Here is a 19,629-nt window from a genome sequence, read left to right as displayed (position 1 = left end):
TTCAACTCGTCCAGCAGTTTCAGTTTAATTCCAGTTACTGAACTCAGCTGACTTCTGGCCGGCAGCGATTAAGAGGCTTGAGAATATCTTTGGAAATATTACGTGCGCCTCCAGCGAGCTGTGTATAACTGAACTTCACCGTCATAACACCTATCACCACGGCGGCTCGAACGTCTGCGTGCCGTCGAGCTTGCTCTCAGACCCTTTCCTGGTCGCGATCAGGGCCCATACGGCTTGAGTTTGGCTCGGAGGTTAGCCAAATCGCGATGAAATGTGACCATGCAACAGCACCTCTAAGTCGGTACCAAACCTGCGATCAAATGTGCCCGTGTCAGCCCGTCGGCGCTGCCGGGTCCACGCTGCTTGACAGTTTAGGCTACGGAATCACGCGTCCACGCTCCACACAGCTGTAGCAGAGCAGTGCGGACAACAACGTACAACCCCTCCACGCAAAAAAAACAAAAAATAAGTAAAAAAGAAACGGAAATGACGTCAGGAAACAAACAACAAAAATGCGCTCTCTCTTCTGCAAAAAAAAAACAAAACGGAAATGACGTCAGGAAACAAACAACAACAAAAAGAAAAGTGACTCCGCCCCCGTACCTCAGTGCACCTCCGAAAAGGGAGACCCGCAACACCATTACATCATGGACACACAGCGGCGATGGCTGACCTTCCCGAACTACAGCGTCGTCTGCTAGAGCGGTGTCGGCTGTTAGGCTTTGAGCCGTACGCCGACGCACCCATGCGGGTGCGCGAGACCGCCCATCGTCGAGCAAGACAGCGGCAGCGGCGACGACGGTGAAGAAGCCTGCGCCGTGGAGGCACCTGTATCGAGACCACGTGGGAAAAACCTGCGCTAGCGGAAGCCCCGACCATGACCTCACACCTCCTGACTTTTTCGGTGGTGCGTCGAGCAAGAGGTTCTGCGTCGGTACGGCGTCACGCTTGAGGCGAGCGTTTTTTGTGTCCAAACCGAGACTCCGAAGGACATTGAGGTTGGTTTGGTAGTCTTCTGGCAGAAAGTGGTCGGAACACACGAAACCACTCTCTGAGCCCAGACCATCGGGGCCATCGCGGTTGATAGCTCGAAGCCACACTGCTCTGCGCTGTGGCTCGCTGGGCAGCTTGTGAAAGCGAACGTTGTTTGCACTTTCATAAGTTGTGCGGCACTGTCTGACGACGCACACAGTTGGCATAGCGAGGACTAAGCCACCGAGAACACACAGTAGAACACAACTTGCGACGCTGCACTGACTGCATCGACCGAGCCCAGCAAACCGACGGGAAGGCGTGGATACACACGTGAAAGAGCCCGGATGTACTTGAAAGCGGAACCGAGCAGATCACTCACTGTGATTGTACAGCTTAGAACTCAGAGCGCCAAAATAGCTCTGCTGCTTTTTCTTTTTTTAGTATCCTATAATTATATTACTTCAGAGCAAAATAAAGCGAACGCTCTCTTTGTAACTTCTCATAACATGACGTATCACTGACGTCACATTTTAGTGCTTTTAGCGGCCGACGGTCGCGCATGGTCGCTAGCGATCTCCAAAGAACTGTGATTTCAAATGGGTGTCATTAATTACAGAATGGATATTGTGCCGAAATATTTTGGAATTGGTATGTCTAATCCGTATTAAATCAGGGAAAATTGCAACCGGGAAGTTTCATTTTCGTTTCATGACCCCTTTAACAGATGCTTGTGTGTGGCACTTTTCGTATGAAATTGAAAAGAATGCTGTTCCGACAAATGTGTTACACACGACCGTGGGTGCGTAACCGTTGGTTACGCGCTGAGGTGGGTTCGCAAGCGTTCAGTCGGCGACGCAAAAACCCCTGCCTTACGGAAGCGGTTGAAATTTTAAGGCGCCATTAGCGCCGAAAGCGCGACGATGCGAACGCGAGTATTCTGACGTTCGTGTTATTTACAGCATGCATGTCCGCTTTGAAATGGGTCAACATTGACATGGGTCAACTTACCGTTATAACTATTCCTAGCTGTGTTGCGCGCCAAAGCCTCCTCCCAAACATCCTACACTACACGCATGGTATTCAGATAGCTAACAACGCTTTATTCGTTACACTGAAAGCAGACAGACAAAATTTATAACATAGAGCAAAGCTAGTAGCATAGCGCGGGAAGACACACGGACAAAGAAGAGGTACGAGACGAACACAAGCGCTAACTTTCAACAACGAAAATTTTATTTTCAGGATCGGTCATATATACACACCACATGAAATCACGCGACCGCAGTGAGATATTTTCGTTTACAACTGATAGCACATGGAAAATTGCGTTCAATCTTATCCGTCACACAGCGTTTAAACATGGCAACCAACCTTAACTATCGGGCATGCGTAAATATTCAATTTCTTTGGTGGATAATGACAGTGACACCTTGCTGATACAGTGGTCGCCGGCGGAAAGAATGCGATCTGTCTCTATTATCAGTCGTACAGGCTCCGATTTACTTCTTGAAAGAATGGCAGTATTCTCTAGTACCGGGTGGCATGCACACGTTTTGCAGTGAAGTGCTAAAAAACCGTCACCTGACACGCCTTTTACTTTATTTCGGTGTTCCCTCAACCGGTCATTAATGCATCTTCCGGTCTGGCCTATGTAACAATTGCCGCACGAGAGGGGAATGCGATAAACAACGCCAACAGCGCATGGGACAAACTGATCCTTGTGTTTCTTATCACAGACCGACCGGGTAGTCATTACAGGATTAGTAGCTCTACATAGGGTGCTCAACTTGTTCGGAGCTGAAAAGACCACGTTTATGTTTTCTCGCCCTCCTATTTTCTTCAAACTGTGAGATAACTGATGTATGTAAGGTATTACAGCTGTTCTCTTGGGTTCACGCCCGTTACCTTCACCGTTTGTCGGGGGGCACCTGTTCGAGCGTTCCTGCTTTAGCACCTTTTCCGCTACTGACACTAGCACATGTTTAGGATAGCCGGCGTCTTCCAGACGTGTCACCTGTTGATGAAAACTTGCCTTCATTAGGTGAGGGCACGACTTTTTGAGGGAATTTTTGAAGCACAGGTTAGTTATGCCCCTCTTCACCAGCTTGGAATGAGCCGAATGATACTGGAGAAGAGGTTTGTTAGCTCTTGGGCTGTAGGACCAGCAGGTCAGATTGTCAGTGAACATGAGGTGAACATCGAGAAACCGTAGTGAACCATCGACTGGCATTTCAAAAGTCACGTCAAGAGGTTTTAAACACTCGCGAACAGTTATGAACGCATCGTCACACTCCTTTTTAAAACTCCTTATCTACAGAAAAAGGGGATTTGCATCGGTTCGTGCCTTGCTCCAGTGCTTAGTAACTTGTTTTTAGCGAAATTAGACGGAGCCATGTGTGAACGCCTCACGAGAGTAACCGTATTTAGAAAAGCCCTTTAGGTTTGTTGACGATTTTTTGGTTGTTCTTGACTGCCCTAGCATGAGTTTTAAAAAGGAGTGTGACGATGCGTTCATAACTGTTCGCGAGTGTTTAAAACCTCTTGACGTGACTTTTGAAATGCCAGTCGATGGTTCACTACGGTTTCTCGGATGTTCACCTCATGTCACTGACAATCTGACCTGCTGGCCTACAGCCCAAGAGCTAACAAACCCTCTTCTCCAGTATCATTCGGCTCATTCCAAGCTGGTGAAGAGGGGCATAAACTAACCTGTGCTTCAAAAATTCCCTCAAAAAGTCGTGCCCTCACCTAATGAAGGCAAGTTTTCATCAACAGGTGACAACGTCTGGAAGACGCCGGCTATCCTAAACATGTGCTAGTGTCAGTAGCGGAAAAGGTGCTAAAGCAGGAACGCTCGAACAGGTGCCCCCCGACAAACGGTGAAGGTAACGGGCGTGGAACCCCAAGAGAACAGCTGTAATACCTACATACATCAGTTATCTCACAGTTTGAAGAAAATAGGAGGGCGAGAAAACATAAACGTGGTCTTTTCAGCTCCGAACAAGTTGAGCACCCTATGTAGAGCTACTAATCCTGTAATGACTACCCGGTCGGTCTGTGATAAGAAACACAAGGATCAGTTTGTCCCATGCGCTGTTTGGCGTTGTTTATCGCATTCCCCTCTCGTGCGGCAATTGTTACATAGGCCAGACCGGAAGATGCATTAATGACCGGTTGAGGGAACACCGAAATAAAGTAAAAGGCGTGTCAGGTGACGGTTTTTAGCACTTCACTGCAAAACGTGTGCATGCCACCCGGTACTAGAGAATACTGCCATTCTTTCAAGAAGTAAATCGGAGCCTGTACGACTGATAATAGAGACAGATCGCATTCTTTCCGCCGGCGACCACTGTATCAGCAAGGTGTCACTGTCATTATCCACCAAAGAAATTGAATATTTACGCATGCCCGATAGTTAAGGTTGGTTGCCATGTTTAAACGCTGTGTGACGGATAAGATTGAACGCAATTTTCCATGTGCTATCAGTTGTAAACGAAAATATCTCACTGCGGTCGCGTGATTTCATGTGTGTGTATATATGACCGATCCTGAAAATAAAATTTTCGTTGTTGAAAGTTAGCGCTTGTGTTCGTCTCGTACCTCTTCTTTGTCCGTGTGTCTTCCCGCGCTATGCTACTAGCCTGTTCAAGATGAACCAACAAGCCCATATCGGTACCCTAATAGAGCAAAGCTTCATTCTCAACGACGGCAGGCCTACATGTGACTTGGTGACAAACTTGTACCTTCTTCTCGTTGTGAGACAGTTATTTACACGTAATAACTGTCAACATAATAACTAGGAATTGCCTGTAACGTGTACATGCCGTTTCACACTCGTCTGACGTTTTTATGCCCCGGTTGCCCACTACCAAAGCAGATACAAGCAAGAGGTTATAGCAGCGACAGCAATAAGATTCGGACACAAGCCTCCAACATGGCGCCAAATCGCTAGCTTCGTGAAACCTCCAACAGATTTTTACTTGGAGCGCTACATCGCGAAAATAAAGCCGCAGTATGGGTAAGAATGCGGTCAGAAGTTTGAAGCGCCCTCTAGGCAACACAAATTTTTTTGCCGAAATATAACGTCTCAGTAACAATTTCTCACATTCACATATACCTGCACGATTTTTTTTTCATGATCGGAGATGGTCGAAAATTAACCTGTTACACATGGAACGACCCATAGGCGTGCGCACAGGGGGGGGGGGGGCGCCCCCCCTATTCACCTAAGAGGGGGGCGCAAAGTCAGCCCCACACATTGACATAATAGGGAGGGGGGCGCTGCGAATCAAGGGGAGGGGGGCGCAATGTCAGCGCTATACATTGACATAGCTCGGAGGGGGGCGCTGCCATAGAGTTTCCTACAATACATACTAGAGGGAACTCTGGCGCTAGTGTCCATGGGAGCTGCAACGCATGGCGCTTCAGCCAGCATGGGAATGATGGGTAGTACACAAGTTTGTCTAAACTTCGTTCTTTCGGCTCCGTTTGGCTCCGCATCGCCTGCATCCGCTTTGTCGCAAAACGAAGCTTCAGCAAAAGTCAGCAGTTCCACTTCACCACTTTAACTTTTTGAGGCTCACGAATTCAAATCTTGTCACGAAGTTCACAATGGCCCATTCTTTTGTCTAAAACGAACGCCAAAACACAGCAATAAACAAAGCCACAAGTGCGTTCGAAGCCGTAAGCACGAAGATGCGTGTACTACCCATCATTCCCATGGTGGCTGAACGATCGCAGCGCCAGAGTCCCCTCTGGTTAATTTTAGGAAACTCTATGGGCGCTGCGACGAACCTTCGCCCCCCTGAAGGGGAATCCTGCGCACGCCCATGGAGTGACCCATATATATATATATATATATATATATATATATATATATATATATATATATAGTACGTCAGTCCGCCCGGCCGGTGTTAATCAATGGAATGAACACTGACGGTCTTATTTTTATTTCCCATATCAAAACTGAGGTTCGCAAGGAAACTATAGAAATCGCACGATAGATCGTGCGCTCTTCTCTGTAAGCGCACTCACCGGGAATACAAGTGGTCGGAAAACCACTCCATTGTCCTGACGACAGGCACCGCCGCACCTTGGAGCCAACCATCTCGTACTGAGGCAGGCAGCCGACGCGGTGATGTCCCGGTGGCAGCACCACGTTCGCTTCCTCGGCCGCCCTCGTATCGTTGCCATGGTACGCCGTGGAGGTTACGCTGAGCGGACGCTGCAGACGTATAGGCACGGACGCCCGCCTGCACGCGCACCGCCTCATCCATTATTATTGCGATAGCAATTATATGGACAGTCTCGGCTGGTTTTTGCCGTCGCCGTCGTCATGCACCGTATATGTATAAGTATGTATATATATATATAAAAGTCCCAAGGAAATATAATTCAGAAAAATGCTTCCGAAGCGCGGAATCGAACCAGCGACCTCCCGCTCCGCAGCGCGTGACGCTAACTACTACGCCACAAAACGCAGATCGTTCAGGTAGCTAACGGCGAGCGTTATATAAACACCCTTTACCGCAGTACTCGGAGACGGCAGGCGCTTATAAGCATTTATTCATTACCAGCGATATGGCGCGAGGAGCGAAACGGGCGCATTTAAAAGTCGTCGGCCAGCTCGCTCGCTTCTTCCAATATTTGCGCAGGGAGAACCTTGCCCTTCCACTGTCCGCTCGCGCGGTAGTTGCTGCCGGGGGGCAGATGTTTCTGCAGCGTCGCAGCGCGTTCATCACGGGCCGTTTTTCTTGCTATCGCATTTATTGCTTCGCCCTTGCGGCGAAACTGTGACTTTTTAACTGGAATCGAAGCACGCACTCTCAATTAACTGCACTTGCCATGACTTCGTTCTTTGACGTAATGCTATATAGACGTTTGCTATGGTTGCTCCAGTGAGGGTTACATCTCCCTCTTTGTTTTTTTTTTTTCAGCATTTAATCGAATAACATTTTCATTGGCTCCCTGTTGCGTCCGTATGATTGGGAGGCCTAAAAATGGCGCTGATCCGTTGACACCACGCTGAGCGGTTAGTAGCGAGGGCATACAATTGATCTGAGAACGGTTCCTTTCGCCACTGAGCCGAATCTGCGATACAAGTCGCCCATTCGGTGACCCAATTGCCTTTGTAATTCACTGTGTACTTACCACTGTCACTGTGTGCTGTCTAATGTGTTTGTCACTGTGTACTTACCAGTACTTGTCGAATGAACAGACTCATATATTTGAATGAGGCTTCTCCTCATCCAAATATTTGAGTGAATAAATAATATATTTATTCACTTTTACTAATAAATGCCAGCAATGTCACTGCTCTTCCAAAACTAAAAAAAAGGAGAGAGAAATGTCCTCAGTCTTCAGGAGAGCTGGGGTTCCTATAACTCAACTGCAATGTAAAGCACTTATCAGTATATCCGAAGCCACAATATGTTTATAAACTACGATGTCACGGATCTCGCGAAGAAGCCTCCGCTATGCCTCGAAATATTTGAGAGGACTGCAACGGCCGCTCTGGAAGAACTGCCAGAAACTCCCACAAAACGCTGTGAGGCATGCGTTCATAAGACCCGCCAAGATTCATAAGGTTCGTAAATCATGCTTGTCGCCCTCATAAAATCGACGCATGTCAAAATAACTGACTAAGTACACCTGTTATTCAGCATCGCATCTCGTTCTTGTCGTCGTTCTTCTTCTCTTTTTTTTTCGGCCTCTGCGATCTTTTTCATAATTTTTTATTATTCGCTGGACATATCTCTGGTTTCAACAGCATCTACAAACTAAAATACAAAGAGAGAAAAAAAAAGATAGCTCACCGGCGCACTGGTCCACGTCTGGGATCAACACCGCGTAGAGGGGGGAGCACGCGCATGGTCCCGTGACTTGGAACTTCGGGCTCTACGCAGGTGACCACTGCAGTTATCACCGGGAGAGTGGTACGAATGGACAGAATTTAAAAAAAAATCTCGCAAAAGAAGCTACAGACTGTCCGGCGCGGGCCAGCACAGCAACAATATTTATTCGAGCGTCTTCACTATCCGATAATTACTGAGCGGCTTACACGTTAATTGAGATTGCATTGTTGCCGCCGTTTTTCAGTGCTCAGTTATAACATCTATGTGATGTCTGAGTATATGGAAGCTGCGGACCTGGCTGCAACCAGCTTATACCGTGTGGATATGCACGGCAAATCTGCAAATAAATGCGCGTGCATCAATGTTTGAAAAGGTCACTGTAAACGTTGTTTTAGTACAAGCTCTGCCTTGGCGTTTGGATTATATACAGTTGTCGAATCAGGAGACTGAAGGTCGCTTTAAAGAACACTGTTGTGCGCGGTTGGTAACAACAATATTGCAATAATGTTGCTACGTGGGCTATACGGGCATTGCTATATTACGTCGATTTGTGAACACACGGAGCTACGAAGTAGGCTATCATTAAGCCGAAATATATGTCGTTATTCCTCGCCTGCGCACAAACCTTGACCGCTGGACTTTGACAAGCGGTAATCGCTGCTTAAAAAGTGCAACAACATAAAAAACAAAAAAAAAAACATTATAGCTTCTCCCTATACTCGTCCAGAATGGCATATCAGAATAACACGCATTGCTATACATCTATCTACTGCTCGCGATGCTTCTGCACATGGACCGAGATTAGTGTGCCGGCAAAGACTTTTTTTTCAAAATGATCAATCATACATTGCTGAGGTTTTACCAGGCCCCGAAAACTGAGGGCCAATTTCGGTTTCATGGAACATGCGCGCTCGTAGTGGTTGCCGGGCATCCTAAGATCTGGTTGAACGAAGTGAGGATGATGTTGATGTTCGCATTTATTGTCTTTCACGAGTTCTTGCAAATGAAGAAATTTGATTGAACTGTGAAAACTCTTCTTTTGTTTATTTGTCTTTTTTATTTCTTATTTCGTGAATTTTAAGTCGGGCGAAGCGCGGGGGCTGGTTCACTTGCGTTCGTGGCGCTTGCCTCAGCCCGCCCTTGCCAATCGCTCAGCGATATTACAAGTTGGATCGCATTCGGTTATCTCGCTCGGTTGGCGTGCCAAGTATGAATACGGGAAAAATAGGGCGTTCGATGTGGTGTGCAGCGAACGGAAGCCACAGTGAGCTACGTCGAGCAGGTCAACCATGCATTAGGACGAAGATGGCTAAATCGGGGCATCACATGTTTTGTGCGGTTCTGTGTTGTGTTAACCCAGGGATTGCCAGTTCCGCGAAGGTTTTCTAGGTTTCGTAGTGACAACGGGTGAGTGCAAGTATTTGGGTCAATTGTTTGAGCGGGTATTCATTTTGCATGAGTACAGGTGCCCCAAAAGTATATAAAACGGAGCACGCGAGCTGTGGCCAAAACTGGGCAAAACTGCATGCCAGCGCGATCTATGGGCATATGCGCAGCATATATCGAGAGTACGTCGGCATATCCGGCTGACCCATCTCGATATTTTGATACTCGTCTTATCGCCGGCTCGAGCGAAGCCGCGCTGCTGCCATCAGTGCCCGTCAGGGGCGCCTTCAGTTCTATATTCATTTCTTCGCCCACGTCATAGAGTTTCCTAAAACTAACTAGATGGGACTCTGGCGCTGCGATCGTTCAGCCACCATGGGAATGATGGGTAGTACACGGATTTGCCTAGTCTTCGTACTTGCTGGCTTCAAACGCACTTGTGGCTTTGTTTATTGCTGTGTTCTGGTTTTCTTTCGGATAAAAGAATGGATCCTTGTGAACTTCGTGACCAGATTTGAATTGGTGAGCCTAAAAAAGTTAAAGTGGTGAAGTGGAACTGCTGAATTTTGCTGAACTTCCTTTTGCGACAAAGCGGATGCAGGCTGACGCGGAGCCAAACGGAGCCGAAAGGACGAAGTTTAGATAAATCCGTGTACTACTCATCATTCCCATGCTGGCTGAAGCGTCATGTGTTGCAGCTCTCATAGACACTAGCGCATTGTAGGAAGCTCGATGGCCCGCGTCGTGCAGAAATCCTGCGAGCCATGCGCTTTCTGCGTTCAAATGACGTGAAGCAATTATAGGCTCCTTCCTGTTCATGGAAATGCATGTAGCCAGTTTGAAAAATTCTGGGCCTTTGCTGCTAATACTGTCACTGAAATACATGTAATGGACTGACTGATGCTTCTAGAATTCGTTTAACAAGGAATGTCGTTGGAGCCAACGTTTTGGCAAGTGGAATTTTCTTCGTCAAGGCAATGCTGCTGCCCTGACGAGGACAAGTCAACTTGCCGAAACATTGTCTCCAGCGGCATTCCCTTTTCGACGATTTCTCATCGCTTCACACCTCCATCTTCCCCTGAACTTCTGTTTTATTTGGTACTCAAGTTCTGTAAGAAAAATATGTCCGCCGTCATAAGAGACGTGATTGAGTCGAGCACGGCGTGGCCTGCTCGTGATTGTTAAGAATTTTCGCATTGGTTCGGATATTCTAGGTTCAATGTTTGCTCATTATGTGCATATTTCAATTGTGAATTAAAGCTGCTTTAGCAGATTGACACTTTCGCACTACATGTATGTCTCTGTGTTTTAGTACGACACGTGTGATTAAAAAAAAGATTTAAATTTTACTTGTGTTGGTCCAGCTTTGCCTTGTTGAGAAATCGGTCAGCTTTAGTTGTCCACTTAACAACAAACAAACAAAGTTAAAAATATAGTTCATTAGGCTTACTAACGAATGGCCGCGTCGCCCGAGCGGCTAGCGGACCTGCAAAAGAGCACGAACACATTCCACTTGTGGGAAAGGAGAGCTTCCGCGGCAACCCTCCTCCTCTGGGTTTCGCCCACTTCCCCTATATTTACTGACCTCACCCGTGACGTCACGAAAGAATGTTTTGTTTGTGAATTATTTCAAGTTGGAGGCCCAACAGCCGCCAGTCGTGGAAGCGGCGCTGCCGCAGCATATAAGCATGCGAGAGCGCGTCCCATGGGAGGTATACGGAGTTTCCGCCCCCTAGTTTTACGTACTAAAACCAGATATGATTATGAGGCACGCCGTAGTGGGCAACTCCGGTTTAAAATAGACCACCTTGGGCTCTTCGATGCGTACCTAAATCTCAGTAGAGGAGTGTCCCTTCCATTTCGCCCCATCGATATAGTGCCCCCCGGGGCGCCGAATCGAACCCGTGCACTCGAGCTCAGCAGCGCGGCACCTTACGTGCTGAGCTATCACAGCGGGCACCCGTCATGCAGCAGTGAAAATACATTGCATTTTTCATGGCTATTTCACTGCTCTACTCAACATCACTGCTTTTTCCTGAGGATTCTTAGAAAATCACGAAGCCTTGACCGCATTTCTGTGGAGCACTTTCCTTAGGCAAGTAATATGCCGGAAGACACATGGGCGTTTTACGTTCTGTATAAAAACTATACCCACTCCAAAAATGTTATACGTCACATAAACAGTAAAACTAAAAATATAAACGTGAGAGAAAAAGCCGGCAGATCCCACGCATTGTGGGAATCGATGTAATGCGAAGCAGCCAGCAAAGAGATGCATACATCGTCTTGTATGTCATTGAGAAAAATGCGTGTCATGGTTTTCATGTTAACTCCTATTATTTATGTTCGTCACACAGTAACGTCGCGCAATACCAACTTTGGGGTCGATCAAGCTAGAGAAACGGCCGCCAGCGCCCCATGAGCGTGGCACGCAAGTCATGCTGTACATGACATACATGTCATGACTTTCATGTTAACTCGTGTTATTTATGTTCCTCACACGGTCACGTCGCAAGATACCAATTTTGGTGCATATAAATCTAGCGAAACCGCCGCCAGCACCCCATGAGCGTGGCACGTAAGTCATGCTGTACATGACATGCGTGTCATGATTTTCATGTTAACTCGTGTTATTTGTGTTCGTTACACAGTCACGTGGCGCAATACCAATTTAGGGGTAGATGAAGCTAGCGAAACGGCCGCCAGCGCCCATGAGCGTGGCACGTGAGTCATGCTGTACATGACATGCGTGTCATGATTTTCATGTTAACTCGTGTTATTATGTTCGTTACACAGTCACGTCACAAGATACCAATTTTGGTGTATATAAATCTAGCGAAACCGCCGCCAGCGCCCCATGAGCGTGGCACGTAAGTCATGCTGTACATGACATGCGTGTCATGATTGTCATGTTAACTCGTGTTTTTTATGTTCGTGACACAGTCACGTCGCGCAATACTAATTTCGTGGTAGATCAAGCTAGCGAAACGGCCGCCAGCGCTCCATGAGCGTGGCACGGAAGTCATGCTGTACATGACATGCGTGTCATGATTTTCATGTTAACTCGAGTTTTTATGTTCGTCACACAGTCACGTCGCGCAATACCAATTTCGGGGTAGATCAAGCTAGCGAAACTGCCGCTAGCGCTCCATGAGCGTGGCACTTAAGTCATGCTGTACATGACATGCGTGTCATGATTTTCATGTTAACTCGTGTTTTTATGCTCGTCATACAGTCACGTCGCGCAATACCAATTTCGGGGTAGATCAAGCTAACGAAACTGCCGCCAGCGCCCCATGAGCGTGCCACGTAAGTCATGCTGTACATGACATGCGTGTCATGATTTTCATGTTAACTCGTGTTTTTATGTTCGTCACACAGTCACGTCACAAGATACCAATTTTGGTGTATATAAATCTAGCGAAACCGCCGCCAGCGCCCCATGAGCGTGGCACGTAAGTCATGCTGTACATGACATGCGTGTCATGATTGTCATGCTAACTCGTGTTTTTTTATGTTCGTGACACAGTCACGTCGCGCAATACTAATTTCGTGGTAGATCAAGCTAGCGAAACGGCCGCCAGCGCTCCATGAGCGTGGCACGGAAGTCATGCTGTACATGACATGCGTGTCATGATTTTCATGTTAACTCGAGTTTTTATGTTCGTCACACAGTCACGTCGCGCAATACCAATTTCGGGGTAGATCAAGCTAGCGAAACTGCCGCCAGCGCTCCATGAGCGTGGCACTTAAGTCATGCTGTACATGACATGCGTGTCATGATTTTCATGTTAACTCGTGTTTTTATGTCCGTCATACAGTCACGTCGCGCAATACCAATTTCGGGGTAGATCAAGCTAACGAAACTGCCGCCAGCGCCCCATGAGCGTGCCACGTAAGACATGCTGTACATGACATGCGTGTCATGACTTTCATGTTAACTCGTGTTTTTATGTTCGTCACACAGTCACGTCGCAAGATACCAATTTTGGTGTATATCAAACTAGCGAAACGGCCGCAAGCGCCCCATGAGCGTGGCACGTAAGTCATGCTGTACGTGACATGCGTGTCATGATTTTCATGTTAACGCGTGTTATTTATGTTCGTCACACAGTCACGTCGCAAGATACCAATTTTGGTGTATATCAAACTAGCGAAACGGCCGCCAGCGCACCATGAGCGTAGCATGTAAATCATGCTGTACATGACATGCGTGTCATGATTTTCATGTTATGACTTGCCATTCATGTTCGTCATACAGTCATGTTACGCCATACCAATTTTGGTGCACATTCGATGAACCAAGCGACCAGGAGAGCACAAAGTCGTAGGCGGCTAGATAGATAGATAGATAGATAGATAGATAGATAGATAGATAGATAGATAGATAGATAGATAGATAGATAGATAGATAGATAGATAGATAGATAGATAGATAGATAGATAGATAGATAGATAGATAGATAGATAGATAGATACGCTCAAAGTCGCAGAAGTTCGCTAAGAAATGCTTCGCATTTAAAAAACAAAAATTGTTATGGCGAGCTTATAGAATGCATGAACTCGTTAAAGCCCAGCAAGTGTTTTCGCCGGCTGGGGTGCGAGTGTTTTCCCTGCATTGATCGTTCCACGGTACGGCCGAAGTAGTGGCGCTATATTAGCACGCACCGGGAATGCAGCGATGCTTCTGGGCACTCCAGGTGCGTTGGCGGTGCACGTGAGCCTTCCCTCTCCACTGAGGTAGTGCAGCTCCTTGCAGTAGTAGGATATCCGGCTTCCCTCCAGGAAGCGGCCGTGCGCTGTCTTCTCCACCAGCGCCGAACCACCCTTGACTGGGCCTGGGTCCTCGCACGGGACTGCGCACAAAAACGGCAATGGCGTTCATATCGACCGCGATCTGCATCACGTTGTTGCGCGTACGAGTGCCTCTTCCCTTGTCCCTTCACGATCCTCATTCTGCACGTTAATGTTCATTTACTACTCGCTAACCGGGCAGGACGTGTACGGATGGATTGAGAAAAGTACTGGATCCAGTTTAACTGCAGCGAAATAACCCGCAGAGAAATATTGAAGGTGGTTTTACTACTTCATGATTTCGTAGCGAAACACGCATATATGTCAAATTACTATAAACATTCATTTGACGTAGTACACGGAACCTGAATGGATTCAGGAAGTGACTGCCAATTAGCTATAAGAAATTTCGGCTAATAAGACAAACTGTACTTAACCTAACTTAAAGGAATACTAGCGACTGCTTGGGCTATCCTTTGAGGGTGCAAGAAAAAATGCAGACATATCACATCTAAAGTGAAGTGTTTTTAAGCCGAGCAGACTTGTTCAAGTTAGAAAAAAGTCACAGTTTCTCCGCAAGGGCGAAGCAATGAATGCGATAGCAAGAAAAGCGGCCCGTGATGAACGCGCTGCTACGCTGCAGAAACATCTACCCCCCGACAGCAACTACCGCGCGAGCAGACAGCGGAAGGGTAAGGTTCTCCCTGCGCAAATACTGGAAGAAGCGAGCGAGCTGGCCGACGATTTTTAAATGCGCCCGTTGGCGCTCCTCGCGCCATCTCGCTGGTAATGAAGAAACGCTTATAGGCGCTAGCCGTCTCCGAGTCCTGCCAGCGGTAAAGGCTGTGTATATAATGCTCGCCGTTAGCTACGTGAAAGGTCTGCGATTTGTGGCGCAGTGGTTAGCGCCACGCGCTGCCGAGCGAGTGGTCGCTGGTTCGATTCCGCGCTTCGGAAGCATTTTTCTGAATTATATTTCCTTGGGACTTTTATATATATATACATACATATACGGTGCATGACGGCGGCGGCAAAAACCAGCCGAGACTGTCCATATAATTGCTATCGCAATAAAAAAGTAATCGATTGCAATTCCTTCTTCACAACTGCAGTTTATTGTAATGAACAATTAATGCTCCCAAAACAGGTGTAGAAATTACTCAAGCAATCGATTACTCCTGGGTTACTTTCCTCCCAATAGTTAACATTGTACGACTCCAATAAATACGAGAAGGAGTTGGCCTGGCACCTTTTTAACAGCAAAGCTGTTTAAGCTGGCCCTATGTCGACCCTGTCGCAAACTATCATCATCATGAACAATAATGTGCCGCAGAATTTGGGCAAATCCCACTACTCACCTCTACGGCGTGGCCTGTTATAACCCTGATGGGTGACAGAACGAGTACACAGAGAGAGAGAGAGAAACAAACACACAGACGGAAATAAATATATAAAGAAAGAGAGAAAAACTATTGCCGAAAAAAATTCTTCACGTGGCGGGATTCGATCCCTCGATCCGAAGACGAGCTTCCTAACCACTCAGCTATCCAGGCACGCTAGCAGAGCCTTGCACAGTATAGTGTAGCAAGGGGGTTGGAAAGGGAAGTGAGCGTGACGAGGGGGAGGGAAATGACGATGATATCTGAGGTTTAACGTCCCAAAACCACGATATGATTATGAGAGACGCCGTAGTGGAGGGCTCCGAAAATTTCGACCACCTCGGGTTCTTTAACGTGCACCTAAATCTATATAGGTACACGGGCCTAACATATTTTCGCCTCCATCGAAAATGCAGCAGCCGCGGCCGGGATTCGATCCCGCGACCTTCGTGGAGGGGGAGGGAAAAAGGAGGAGGGCAGAGAGTAAAGCGTCGCACAGAAAGAATGAGAAAGAGAGAAATAAAGAGAAAGAGAGAACATCAACGAAAGAGAGAGAAAAGGATAGAAAGAAAGAGAACGAGAAAAATTCTTGCCGAAAAAAAATTATTCATGTGGCGGGAGTCGAACCCGTGTACCCTCGATCCGAAGGCGAGCGTCCTAACCACTCGGCTATCCAGGCACGCTAGCAGAGCATGCGAGCAGACCTAGAGAATCATGGGGCGTCCTAAGAGAGTGCGTACTCCCGAGGAGGAAGCTGCGCATCTCGAAGCTAGACGTGTCGGTCGACGGGTAATAGAAGTGGCGACGGGCCCGTGCTTCGCGGTGCGAAGCTTTGCGCGACTTAGTGCAACCATTAATTTTTTTTATTATTATTGACATGACGTAAGACGATGCTGGCCACAAATAAGGCACCGGCTACTCCTCAGCTCTTAGAGGTGTACGAAATAGAGCATACAGCGTCCAAAATTTCCGTATATAACAAATCCTCAGCGCACACAATGTACAAATTGAAGAACACCATGGCACTATGACTTCTCAAAAATACAGCGGATAATCTCCCCTTATATAAAGCCCTGAAGTCATACATGATGTAGATGAATTACCACATAAATACATAACAGTAAAAGGCATAACGTAAAAACATAACATTCAAGAAAACATAGCCAACAGTCACATAATGCACATACGCGGTGGTGTTAAAATAAAATGTAACATATATAACATAACGTCCAAGAGGAAAATAGTCAACAGTCACATAAATATACAATGTGACGTAAAACAGAACAAAGCTTAAAGGGGTACTGACACCTTTTTTTCGGCGAGACGGCTCCGAGCAAGTGGGAAAGCTCAGAAAATGCTGATAAGGTATATTATTTCGATGTTAAAGTCAATTTTTCCGTGGCGCAGCTACCGACATCGACACTAGCTTGGCGTCATGCTACAGTACTAATTCTGGTGACTCACGCAGCAGTACGGCTAGTTGTGATGACGTCAGGTACCAAAACTTCCAAGATGGCCGCTTGTGCGTCACCAAAACATTCAAAATGGCGGCTTGTGCGTCACCAATGGGGCCACGGTGCGGCGCGGCCGTAGACACGTCACCATATATTGTGCGAGCACGTGACGAGAAGCTCATGCCGTGTTGTGACGTCAGGGCACAGTAGGAACCGAAACCAGCTTTTAAAAACATATTGTAATTACTTTGTCAGGGTGCACTCGCGCTTAGCACTGCCTTTTCTAGGTTCTTGAGGGCTTGGCCTTTCATTTGACGCAATAAAACGACAACTGAAAAACTTCGTGTGAGTACCCCTTTAAATGCGTTAGTAACGGCTAAGAATGCCACCATCTTACAGAAAAGTTTTGAACGCTTTTAAAGCTCACTTCTGCAAATCTCTTGTTGGCCACGGGCCCAAGGAGGAGGAGGAAGGAAAGGAATGAAAGGTAGGGAGGTCAATAAGACGCGCGTCCGGTTTGCTACACTACACTGGGGGAAAGGGATTAAAAGAAAAGGGGAAGGAAGCACTGTCAGGGCCCAAAATTTTCCTTAGTCCACTGAGGTGGCCTGGTTATTTCACTGCGTCCTCTTCAGCCCTTCACATCATGTTTCTCTACAGCAATAATTGAGTAAAGTTGGGTTCTTTTACCCGCGATCGGAGGCTGACCACCAGGCTTTTGAAGTTTTTACACTCGAGGTGCCCCGTCAGAGACGGTTGTTGTGGCGACTTGCAAGCAGAGGCTCGGGGATCTTGGAGCAAGCAGTTTTATGTACAGAAGTGGTTACGAGAAGAACATATTTACATGGTATTTACAACTTCTGGCCGGCTACTTTGGACATCGTCCAACCTCGGGAGCCCCGAGCACTGCCTAGCTGTAACACCGCTCAGACCAGACGGGCCTTCTTCCCACGGTCCAGATCTTTCGTCTCCCCTTGCGCACCTGCTTTCCCCACTAGCAGTCACGTGGTCTCGCCGACCTTGGCGCGCCTTTCATGCAGCAGCGTCCGTGTAGCTGCACCTGCGGGGAAAGGGCTCTACCGAAGGGGAGGGGTGACATTCGGAGTCCTTCCGTGATAGCGTACTCGGGAGAGTTGCTGCCACCGGCTGTCTTCCCTCAGAGCCAACTTGCCTACGGCGACTCACCTAGCTGTCCAGCCGTGGTGGCATTGTACTTGCCCAGGTGGCAGCCGTCTGCAACCCCCGCGCCTTCTCTCTGTGCGCGGGCGACGTTGCGGGCATACAGGGACCAACGACCTGCCCCCGGCTCGCTGGTTTCTCCGAACCTTACAAATTGCTTTTAAGAATTTTCGTCGGTCATCTTCCATCGTTTATTTGTAAAGATATCAGCAGCGACCCCGAAAACCCGCTCGATGTGCGCGCTGGAGAAAAGGGTAGTGTTCTAACGTACGAACAATTTTGCGCACAAGATTGTGCTTGCGTCGCCGCGACGCTCGCGCTTGGGCCCTCCATGAAGTGCAGCGCGTAGCAATTCCTAGGGCTTGGGGAAGGCACTCCCGGTAGAGTCAGTTAAATGCTGCAGTGGCCATCGCTACAGAGCCATACCAACGCCTGTTCAATTAGCCGGCAAACATCATCAGGACAAAGAAACAAAGGCAAAGCAGCCGGATTTAGCTGTACAGATTATGAACCCAAATCAACTTGCCCACCTATCCGTTATACTTCACGGCATGGCCTCTGGAGGTTATGTCGCATAGTTCCCGCCAAATTGAAGTGCTCAAAGCTGTGATGCCTTTAATAGCTTCTCGTTACTCAAGTAACTGGTAATATGTAACTGATCACCCAAAAAGGGGGAATAGAATTAAAGCGTGCAACTAAAGTAATCCATTAATTTCGAAACAAAAAACAAATGTCATTGATTACCAATAGGTAATCACATGTAATTCGTTCCGTACGTCTGAAGTCACCCCAAAGCGCGCAAAAGCTCAGAGAGGCTATCGTTCTCACCTAGTTTTAATGTCTTGACCGCAAAGCAAGTGACTGGAAGAGCAAGACCGCATAGCCTTGTTATGACTTCGGGCTGGCTGGGGTTGGCGACGCTAAGTGCCACGCAGGTGTCCCCCGCTGTTTTCCGGATTCAGGAGGAACGGCGACTGAACTTGCAGCTCTGAAAGCCATGTTTCCACAATTCCTGCAAGTATAGCACAAGTGCTTTAACTTACCTTTTCATTGCAAACATGTAAGGGCGGAGACTACACTATTACGGCGGTGCTGCACGAACTCCTAAAACAGCATTGTAACGGTGCATCTTTTTAGGGGCGAAGCTCCTTAAGGCGGCACCCGTTCGTCCCTCGTAGTCGTAGTAGTAGTCGTAGTGCGTAACCATTCTTACGCTTTGACCTCCAAGGTGGTGCCGGTGGGAGATATTTCCTGTGCGTTGTTGAACAATAAAAATTCGCAGCGTGCGCGTTAACTAAAAGCCGAATTCTTCTGTCTCTCATTCCCCATTAGCAGCCATTGGCATGTTCCAGTAGGAAACGTTAGTAGAAGTAGAAGTGTAAGTGCTAGCTAAAAGCCGACTTCTTCTGTCTCTCATTCCCATTAGCAGCCATTGTTACCTCTAAGGTAGTGCCTGGTGAGATTTCTCCTGTGCGTCATTAAACAATAAAAATTTTGTTCAAAACGCCGTTGATTGATGAAATAAACCAACGAAAGACGCCAGATGTTTTGTAAAAGCAAAACGAAAGAACGCCAGATGTTTCTAAAGCAAAATGAAAAGACGCC

At 47.4% G+C, this 19,629-nt stretch overlaps 1 pseudogene; it reads right to left on the bottom strand.

Moving 5' to 3' along the window:
- Positions 1-715: 715 nt before the first annotated feature.
- The window catches only part of LOC119376620 (clotting factor C-like), a 45,352-nt pseudogene continuing 26,438 nt past the window's right edge, over positions 716-19,629 (bottom strand).

This window comes from Rhipicephalus sanguineus, unplaced genomic scaffold (assembly GCF_013339695.2).
Source record: "Rhipicephalus sanguineus isolate Rsan-2018 unplaced genomic scaffold, BIME_Rsan_1.4 Seq172, whole genome shotgun sequence".
In the NCBI taxonomy this organism is placed as follows: domain Eukaryota; kingdom Metazoa; phylum Arthropoda; class Arachnida; order Ixodida; family Ixodidae; genus Rhipicephalus; species Rhipicephalus sanguineus.
This window is presented reverse-complemented; position numbering and strand designations above follow the sequence as displayed.